Source organism: Oncorhynchus mykiss, chromosome 10 (assembly GCF_013265735.2).
Source record: "Oncorhynchus mykiss isolate Arlee chromosome 10, USDA_OmykA_1.1, whole genome shotgun sequence".
Taxonomy (NCBI): domain Eukaryota; kingdom Metazoa; phylum Chordata; class Actinopteri; order Salmoniformes; family Salmonidae; genus Oncorhynchus; species Oncorhynchus mykiss.
The window spans coordinates 81960664-81970227 of NC_048574.1; the positions used below are offsets into that span (position 1 = coordinate 81960664).

Here is a 9564-nt window from a genome sequence, read left to right on the forward strand (position 1 = left end):
CACCAACTCCTTCTAGACAGTAACATAACGACTCCCCTCTGGGACAGTATTGATCTCTAGAAACACCAACCCCTTCTAGACAGTAACATAACGACTCCCTCTGGGACAGTATTGATCTCTAGAAACACCAACTCCTTCTAGACAGTAACATAACAACCCTCTGGGACAGTATTGATCTCTAGAAACACCAACCCCTTCTAGACAGTAACATAGTGACTCCCTCTGGGGCAGTATTGATCTCTAGAAACACCAACCCCTTCTAGACAGTAACATAGTGACTCCCTCTGGGGCAGTATTGATCAACCCCTTCTAGACAGTAACATAACGACTCCCTCTGGGACAGTATTGATCTCTAGAAACACCAACCCCTTCTAGACAGTAACATAACGACCCCCCCCCCCGGGGACAGTATTGATCTCTAGAAACACCAACCCCTTCTAGAATCAGATCAGCTCTGAAAAATATCTGATGTGATTGGTCAAAAGAGCAATTAAGAGGCGATATCAGAATTGGACGGCCTGTGTAAAGGCAGCCTAGGTGGCAGTACTCCAGACCCAGATACAGCATGGTCCACAACCAACTCCACGCTGGTTCTGATTAACTAGCCGACTAACAGTCATCAATGAATAATACCATTTATTATGTTGTCCCCTCCCCCTTAGAGAAACCCCGCCCCAAAGAAGGGGAGGTCCAGTGTGGGCTCTGACTCGGTGGTGGTGTTGGACTCAGGATCCGGAGCGAAGTCTGGATCGGACTCTGATTCTGACAGTCTGGAGAGCTGGATGATTCTAGACAGCGGGAAACAAGATGGAGACCAGGGCATCATACTGAACCTGGAGGGAGAAGGAGACATTAATGGTAGGGATGGAGGGAGGGAGGAGACATTAAAGGTAGGGATGGAGGGAGGGAGGAGACATTAAAGGTAGGGAGGAAAGGAGGGAGGGAGGAGGAGACATGGGAGGGAGGGAGGGAGGGAGGAAAGGGAGGGAGGAGACATTAAAGGTAGGGAGGAAACGAGGGAATGAGGGAGGGAGAAGGAGACATGGGAGGGAGCGAGTGAGGAGGAAGGAGACATTAAAGTGAGGGAGAAGGAGACATTAAAGGGAGGGAGTGAGGAGGAAGGAGACATTAAAGGGAGGGAGTGAGGGAGAAGGAGACATTAAAGGGAGGGTGGGAGGGAGAAGGAACATTAAAGGGAGGGAGGGAGGGAGAAGGAGACATTAAAGGGAGGGAGAAGGAGACATTAAAGGGAGGGAGGGAGGGAGAAGGAACATTAAAGGGAGGGAGAAGGAGACATTAAAGGGAGGGAGAAGGAGACATTAAAGGGAGGGAGGGAGGGAGAAGGAACATTAAAGGGAGGGAGGGAGGGAGAAGGAGACATTAAAGGGAGGGAGAAGGAGACATTAAAGGGAGGGAGAAGGAGACATTAAAGGGAGGGAGAAGGAGACATTAAAGGGAGGGAGGGAGGGAGAAGGAGACATTAAAGGGAGGGAGGGAGAAGGAGACATTAAAGGGAGGGAGGGAGGGAGAAGGAGACATTAAAGGGAGGGAGGGAGGGAGAAGGAGACATTAAAGGGAGGGAGGGAGAAGGAGTCATTAAAGGGAGGGAGGGAGGGAGAAGGAGACATTAAAGGGAGGGAGGGAGAAGGAGACATTGGAGGGAGGGAGGGAGGGAGAAGGAGACATTGGAGGGAGGGAGGGAGGGAGAAGGAGACATTAAAGGGAAGGAGGGAGAAGGAGACATTGGAGGGAGGGAGGGAGAAGGAGACATTAAAGGGAGGGAGTGAGGGAGAAGGAGACATTAAAGGGAGGGTGGGAGGGAGAAGGAGACATTAAAGGGAGGGAGTGAGGGAGAAGGAGACATTAAAGGGAGGGAGTGAGGGAGAAGGAGTCATTAAAGGGAGGGAGTGAGGGAGAAGGAGACATTAAAGGGAGGGAGTGAGGGAGAAGGAGACATTAAAGGGAGGGTGTTGTGTTGGTCGACAACATTCAGAACATCCCATCTACCTGTTAGTGTTGTGTTGGTTCAGAACATCCCATCTACCTGTTAGTGTTGTGTTGATGTGTGTGGAGAACTGGATTCTAATCAGCATGTACACACACACTGCTCGTAACGCTAATGCCATAAACTAACAACAGATACACCAAGAGGGAGAGAGAGAGAGGGAGAGGGAAGAGAGTAAAAATGTTCTCTGCAAATCTCTTCAGATCTACACATTAGCAAACCTGCAACCTCAGCAACCTCTCTCCCCTCTCATTCTATCTCTCCCATTCTGTCTCTCTCTCCCCTCTCATTCTATCTCCCATTCTGTCTCTCTGTCTCTCTCTCCCCTTCATTCTATCTCTCTCTCTCTCCCCTCTCATTCTCTCTCTTACCCCCTCATTCTATCTCTCCCATTCTGTCTCTCTCTCCCCTCTCATTCTCTCTGTCTCTCTCTCCCCTTCATTCTATCGCTCTCTCCCCTTCATTCTATCTCTTTTTTTCTCTCTCTCTCTCCCCTCTCATTCTCTCTCTCTCTCTCTCTCTCTCCCATTCTCTCTCTCTCTCCCATTCTCTCTCTCCCATTCTCTCTCTCTCCCATTCTCTCTCTCTCCCATTCTCTCTCTCTTTCTCTTGTTCTCACTCTGTTACTCCCTCATTTGAATTTCCCTGGGCTGAGGTTTCTGCAAGAGTGCCCCTGCACACACCACACACACACACACACACACACACACGCACACACACACACACCACACACACACACACACACCACACACACACACACACCACACACACACACACCACACACACACACACACACACACACACACACACACACACACACACACACACACACACACACACACACACACACACACACACACACACAGGGTGGAGGGAGAGGTTCAAGAGCTGGTATGGTGCTGTATGTTTGGGCTGATCTTACCCCCACCCCCTGTGATCTCTGGAGCTTGACCTCATGTCTGCACACGGGGGTCACGGGGGGGGGGAGGAGAAGGCTGTAGCTACGTTTTGGGAGTGGAAAGGCAACAGGAAAGGGGCAGGCTAGACAGGCTAGCCAGAGGAAAGGGGGTGGAGTCTGAATATAGAACGGCCAGCCAGAGTAAAGGGGGCGGGGTCTGAATATAGAACTGCTAGCCAGAGGAAAGGGGGCGGGGTCTGAATATAGAACAGCTAGCCAGAGAAAAGGGGGCGGGGTCTGAATATAGAACGGCTAGCCAGAGTAAAGGGGGCGGGGTCTGAATATAGAACGGCTAGCCAGAGGAAAGGGGGCGAGGTCTGAATATAAAACGGCTAGCCAGAGGAAAGGGGGCGGGGTCTGAATATAGAACGGCTAGCCAGAGTAAAGGGGGCGGGGTCTGAATATAGAACTGCTAGCCAGAGTAAAGGGGGCGGGGTCTGAATATAGAACGGCTAGCCAGAGTAAAGGGAGCGGGGTCTGAATATAGACAGGCTAGCCAGAGGTCTCCACAGTGAGTATAGTGAATGAGGTCTGAATATAGACAGAGGTCTCCACAGTGAGTATAGTGAATGAGGTCTGAATATAGACAGAGGTCTCCACAGTGAGTATAGTGAATGAGGTCTGAATATAGACAGAGGTCTCCACAGTGAGTATAGTGAATGAGGTCTGAATATAGACAGAGGTCTCCACAGTGAGTATAGTGAATGAGGTCTGAATATAGACAGAGAGGAGGAGGACTGAGGTCTCCACAGTGAGTATAGTGAATGAGGTCTGAATATAGACAGAGGTCTCCACAGTGAGTATAGTGAATGAGGTCTGAATATAGACAGAGGTCTCCACAGTGAGAATAGTGAATGAGGTCTGAATATAGACAGAGGTCTCCACAGTGAGTATAGTGAATGTCTGTCCTCCTCCTCTCTGTCTATATTCAGAGGTCTCCACAGTGAGTTTAGTGAATGAGGTCTGAATATAGACAGAGGAGGAGGACTGAGGTTTCCACAGTGAGTATAGTGAATGAGGTCTGAATATAGATAGAGGTCTCCACAGTGAGTATAGTGAATGAGGTCTGAATATAGATTGAGGTCTCCACAGTGAGTATAGTGAATGAGGTCTGAATATAGACAGAGAGGAGGAGGACTGAGGTCTCCACAGTGAGTATAGTGAATGAGGTCTGAATATAGGCAGAGAGGAGGAGGACTGAGGTCTCCACAGTGAGTATAGTGAATGAGGTCTGAATATAGGCAGAGAGGAGGAGGACTGAGGTCTCCACAGTGAGTATAGTGAATGAGGTCTGAATATAGACAGAGGTCTCCACAGTGAGTTTAGTGAATGAGGTCTGAATATAGACAGAGAGGAGGAGGACTGAGGTCTCCACAGTGAGTATAGTGAATGAGGTCTGAATATAGACAGGTCTCCACAGTGAGTATAGTGAATGAGGTCTGAATATAGACAGAGAGGAGGAGGACTGAGTGAGGAGGAGGACTGAGGTCTCCACAGTGAGTATAGTGAATGAGGTCTGAATATAGACAGAGGTCTCCACAGTGAGTATAGTGAATGAGGTCTGAATATAGACAGAGAGGAGGAGGACTGAGGTCTCCACAGTGAGTATAGTGAATGAGGTCTGAATATAGACAGAGAGGAGGAGGACTGAGGTCTCCACAGTGAGTATAGTGAATGAGGTCTGAATATAGACAGAGGTCTCCACAGTGAGTATAGTGAATGAGGTCTGAATATAGACAGAGAGGAGGAGGACTGAGGTCTCCACAGTGAGTATAGTGAATGAGGTCTGAATATAGACAGAGGTCTCCACAGTGAGTATAGTGAATGAGGTCTGAATATAGACAGAGAGGAGGAGGACTGAGGTCTCCACAGTGAGTATAGTGAATGAGGTCTGAATATAGACAGAGAGGAGGAGGACTGAGGTCTCCACAGTGAGTATAGTGAATGAGGTCTGAATATAGACAGAGGTCTCCACAGTGAGTATAGTGAATGAGGTCTGAATATAGACAGAGAGGAGGAGGACTGAGGTCTCCACAGTGAGTATAGTGAATGAGGTCTGAATATAGACAGAGGTCTCCACAGTGAGTATAGTGAATGAGGTCTGAATATAGACAGAGAGGAGGAGGACTGAGGTCTCCACAGTGAGTATAGTGAATGAGGTCTGAATATAGACAGAGGTCTCCACAGTGAGTATAGTGAATGAGGTCTGAATATAGACAGAGGTATCCACAGTGAGTATAGTGAATGAGGTCTTAATATAGACAGAGGTCTCCACAGTGAGTATAGTGAATGAGGTCTGAATATAGACAGAGGTCTCCACAGTGAGTATAGTGAATGAGGTCTGAATATAGACAGAGGTCTCCACAGTGAGTATAGTGAATGAGGTCTGAATATAGACAGAGAGGAGGAGGACTGAGGTCTCCACAGTGAGTATAGTGAATGAGGTCTTAATATAGACAGAGGTCTCCACAGTGAGTATAGTGAATGAGGTCTGAATATAGACAGAGAGGAGGAGGACTGAGGTCTCCACAGTGAGTATAGTGAATGAGGTCTGAATATAGACAGAGAGGAGGAGGACTGAGGTCTCCACAGTGAGTAAAGTGAATGAGGTCTGAATATAGACAGAGGTCTCCACAGTGAGTATAGTGAATGAGGTCTGAATATAGACAGAGGTCTCCACAGTGAGTATAGTGAATGAGGTCTGAATATAGACAGAGGTCTCCACAGTGAGTATAGTGAATGAGGTCTGAATATAGACAGAGGTCTCCACAGTGAGTATAGTGAATGAGGTCTGAATATAGACAGAGAGGAGGAGGACTGAGGTCTCCACAGTGAGTATAGTGAATGAGGTCTGAATATAGACAGAGGTCTCCACAGTGAGTATAGTGAATGAGGTCTGAATATAGACAGAGAGGAGGAGGACTGAGGTCTCCACAGTGAGTATAGTGAATGAGGTCTGAATATAGACTGAGGTCTCCCCAGTGAGTATAGTGAATGAGGTCTGAATATAGACAGAGGTCTCCACAGTGAGTATAGTGAATGAGGTCTGAATATAGACAGAGAGGAGGAGGACTGAGTTCTCCACAGTGAGTATAGTGAATGAGGTTTGAATATAGACAGAGGTCTCCACACTGAGTATAGTGAATGAGGTCTGAATATAGACAGAGGTCTCCACAGTGAGTATAGTGAATGAGGTCTGAATATAGACAGAGGTCTCCACAGTGAGTATAGTGAATGAGGTCTGAATATAGACAGTGGTCTCCACAGTGAGTATAGTGAATGAGGTCTGAATATAGACAGAGGTCTCCACAGTGAGTATAGTGAAGGTTGATTTAGTGTTTTTTTTGCTGTGAGACTTTTAAGCATTTAAATACTATTAGTCGCTCTGTGAAAACATGTTACACACACACACACACACACACACACACACACACACAGTGGTTCTGCCAGTCCACTGTCTTGTAGTTTGGTGTTTGGGCAGGAACAAGGACAGGGGGGAGGCGGGGTGAGGGGGGAGGCGGCGGAGGGGTAAGGGGGGAGGAGGTGGAGGGGTAAGGGGGAGGCGGGGGGGAGGTGTAGAGGGGGGAGGGGTAAGGGGGTGGAGGGGTAAGGGGGAGGAGGTGGAGGGGTAAGGGGGAGGAGGTGGAGGGGTAAGGGGGGAGGCGGGGGGAGGAGGTGGAGGGGTAAGGGGGTGGAGGGGTAAGGGGGAGGAGGTGGAGGGGTAAGGGGGGTGGAGGGGTAAGGGGGAGGAGGTGGAGGGGTAAGGGGGGAGGCGGGGGGGAGGTGGAGATGAAAAGGCCCAGTCGCTTCAGTATTCTATTTGTACTCAGAGTCCGACGAAGGACGAACTTCTCATTGTCTCACACACACACACACACACACACACACACACACACACACACACACACACACACACACACACACAGCCCAATCGGAGAACCCGGGTGTGTCTGTCTCTTCCAGCAGCAGCCAGATGGAACTGGATAATAAAACCCCAGCAGTCACTGGGGGGGGGGGGGGGGGGGTTCAGACTCTCTCCTTTTCTCTCCTCTATTCTCCCTCCTCTTTCTCTCACCCTCTTGTTGTCCCCTTGGTCTTGGTCCTGTGCACACCAAACTTTGTTTGAGGCTTAAAGGCCGCGTCTGCCCGCGTCTGTCGGGGTGGGCGAGCGGATCTGTGTCTCGTCTTCCTGCGAGCGTTTTGGGGGGGAAAATGTTTCTCTTCACTCACTTACAGGGGAGAAAGGTAAGACATCTTCTCTCTCCTCTGGTTCTCTGGTAGTAGTAGAGTTTGGACCACGGCAGGGTGTTGGGTCCTCTCCTCTCTCCTCTTGTTCTCTGGTAGTAGTAGGGGCTAGAGGCCTAGTTTGGACTCCGGCAGGGTGTTGGTCCTCTCCTCTGGTAGTAGTAGGGGGCTAGAGGCCTAGTTTGGACCACGGCAGGGTGTTGGGTCCTCTCCTCTCTCCTCTGGTTCTCTGGTAGTAGTAGGGGCTAGAGGCCTAGTTTGGACCCCGGCAGGGTGTTGGGTCCTCTCTCCTCTGGTTCTCTGGTAGTAGTAGGGGCTAGAGGCCTAGTTTGGACCCCGGCAGGGTGTTGGGTCTTCTCCTCTGGTTCTCTGGTAGTAGGAGGGGCTAGAGGCCTAGTTTGGACTCCGGCAGGGTGTTGGGTCCTCTCCTCTGGTTCTCTGGTAGTAGTAGGGGGCTAGAGGCCTAGTTTGGACCCCGGCAGGGTGGGTCCTCTCCTCTCTCCTCTGGTTCTCTGGTAGTAGTAGGGGCTAGAGGCCTAATTTGGACCCCGGCAGGGTGTTGGGTCCTCTCCTCTGGTTCTCTGGTAGTAGGAGGGGCTAGAGGCCTAGTTTGGACTCCGGCAGGGTGTTGGGTCCTCTCCTCTGGTTCTCTGGTAGTAGTAGGGGGCTAGAGGCCTAGTTTGGACCCCGGCAGGGTGGGTCCTCTCCTCTCTCCTCTGGTTCTCTGGTAGTAGTAGGGGCTAGAGGCCTAGTTTGGACCCAGGCAGGGTGTTGGGTCCTGGGCTTATCTCCTCTCCTATCCTGCCTCTCAAAACTTTACCCTTCCTACAGCTCTGCCCCTTTCCTTGTTTCCCCTTTTCCTACACCCAGGTTTCACTTATCCCTTTCTATCTTTTCATCCCTCTCTCTCTCTCTCTCTCTCTCTCTCTCTCTCTCGTTCGCTCTCCCTCTCTCTCTCGTTCGCTCTCCCTCTCTCTCTCTCTCTCGTTCGCTCTCCCTCTCTCTCTCTCGTTCGCTCTCCCTCTCTCTCTCTCTCTCGTTCGCTCTCCCTCTCTCTCTCTCTCGTTCGCTCTCCCCCTCTCTCTCACGTTCGCTCTCCCTCTCTCTCTCTCGTTCGCTCTCCCTCTCTCTCTCTCGTTCGCTCTCCCTCGCTCTGTCTCGTTCTCTCTCTCTCTCGTTCCCTCCCTCTCTCTCTCGTTCTCTCTCTTGTTCCCTCTCTCTCTCTCGTTCTCTCTCTTGTTCCCTCTCTCTCTCTCGTTCTCTCTCTTGTTCCCTCTCTCCCTCTCTCTCTCTCTCTCTCTCTCACCTGGTTTTAATCCAACCACCTCCCGTTTCTCCCCAGCAGAAACAGAACCTGCTTCCTAACTGTCATTTGACTGGAAACACTCACCAGCAAGCAAGGGGTTTGTCAGACCTGTGTGTGTCTGTGTGTGTGTCGGGCATTGGATTGGTGTGATGAGATTAGGATAGGGGACGTGGTTGGTAGTTGTGTGTGTTTATGGAGGGGGAGTGGGGTTGCTGGAAGCTTAGGTAGGGGGCTTTGTACGTGTGTGTGGGCGGATAGGTGCAGGGTGGAGGCGTGTGTGTGTGTGTGTGGGAGGATAGGTGCAGGGAGGAGGCGTGTGTGTGTGTGGGCGGTTAGGTGCAGGGTGGAGGCATGTGTGTGGGAGGATAGGTGCAGGGAGGAGGCGTGTGTGTGTGTGGGTGGTTAGGTGCGGGAGGAGGCGTGTGTGTGTGGGGGGGGGGGGGGGTGCCTGTTTAAACACGCTGTGTGGTAGTATGGGTAGGGACAGTTCCACCTCGTGTGGCCCTGGGCAACACAGATAACAGAGGATCCTCACACCAGGAAGATATTTACTTCATATCGAATCAAAGAGAAAATAATCTGAATGGCATTTCAAGGTGTTTAGAGAGATTTCAGATTGGAATTTCTATAATTTTTTATCTGTTAAAAGCCGTCTTCATTTTGCTATAATATTTAATTAATTAATATTTAATACAATATTTCCCACGACAGACTATGTTTGACATTAAATAAATAAAAACATTTTTTTAAATCTGTGTTTAAAAAAATAAAAAACGTAATCATTCAAGAGAAGTTTGAAATAAGATTTTATTTTTTAAATCAGCGTTTTAAATGTAATAAAAACCCACACAGAGTTTGTCTCCTTTATCAACTGATCACTCGTTCAGACACGTCAAACAGGATCTACAGACCCATTAAACCCATTAGACCCATTAAACCCCACCATTAAACCCATTAGACCCATTAAACCCATTAGACCCATTAAACCCCACCATTAAACCCATTAGACCCATTAAACCCATTAGACCCATTAAACCCATTAGACCCATT

At 49.6% G+C, this 9564-nt stretch overlaps 1 long non-coding RNA gene across 1 annotated transcript; it reads left to right on the top strand.

Moving 5' to 3' along the window:
* The first annotated feature begins 3420 nt into the window (after window positions 1-3420).
* LOC118936939 lies at window positions 3421-4162 on the top strand. Its single transcript, XR_005034365.1, has 3 exons — window positions 3421-3750; window positions 3941-3955; window positions 4046-4162. It is a non-coding gene; the product is annotated as an uncharacterized LOC118936939 (long non-coding RNA).
* Window positions 4163-9564: the final 5402 nt, after the last annotated feature.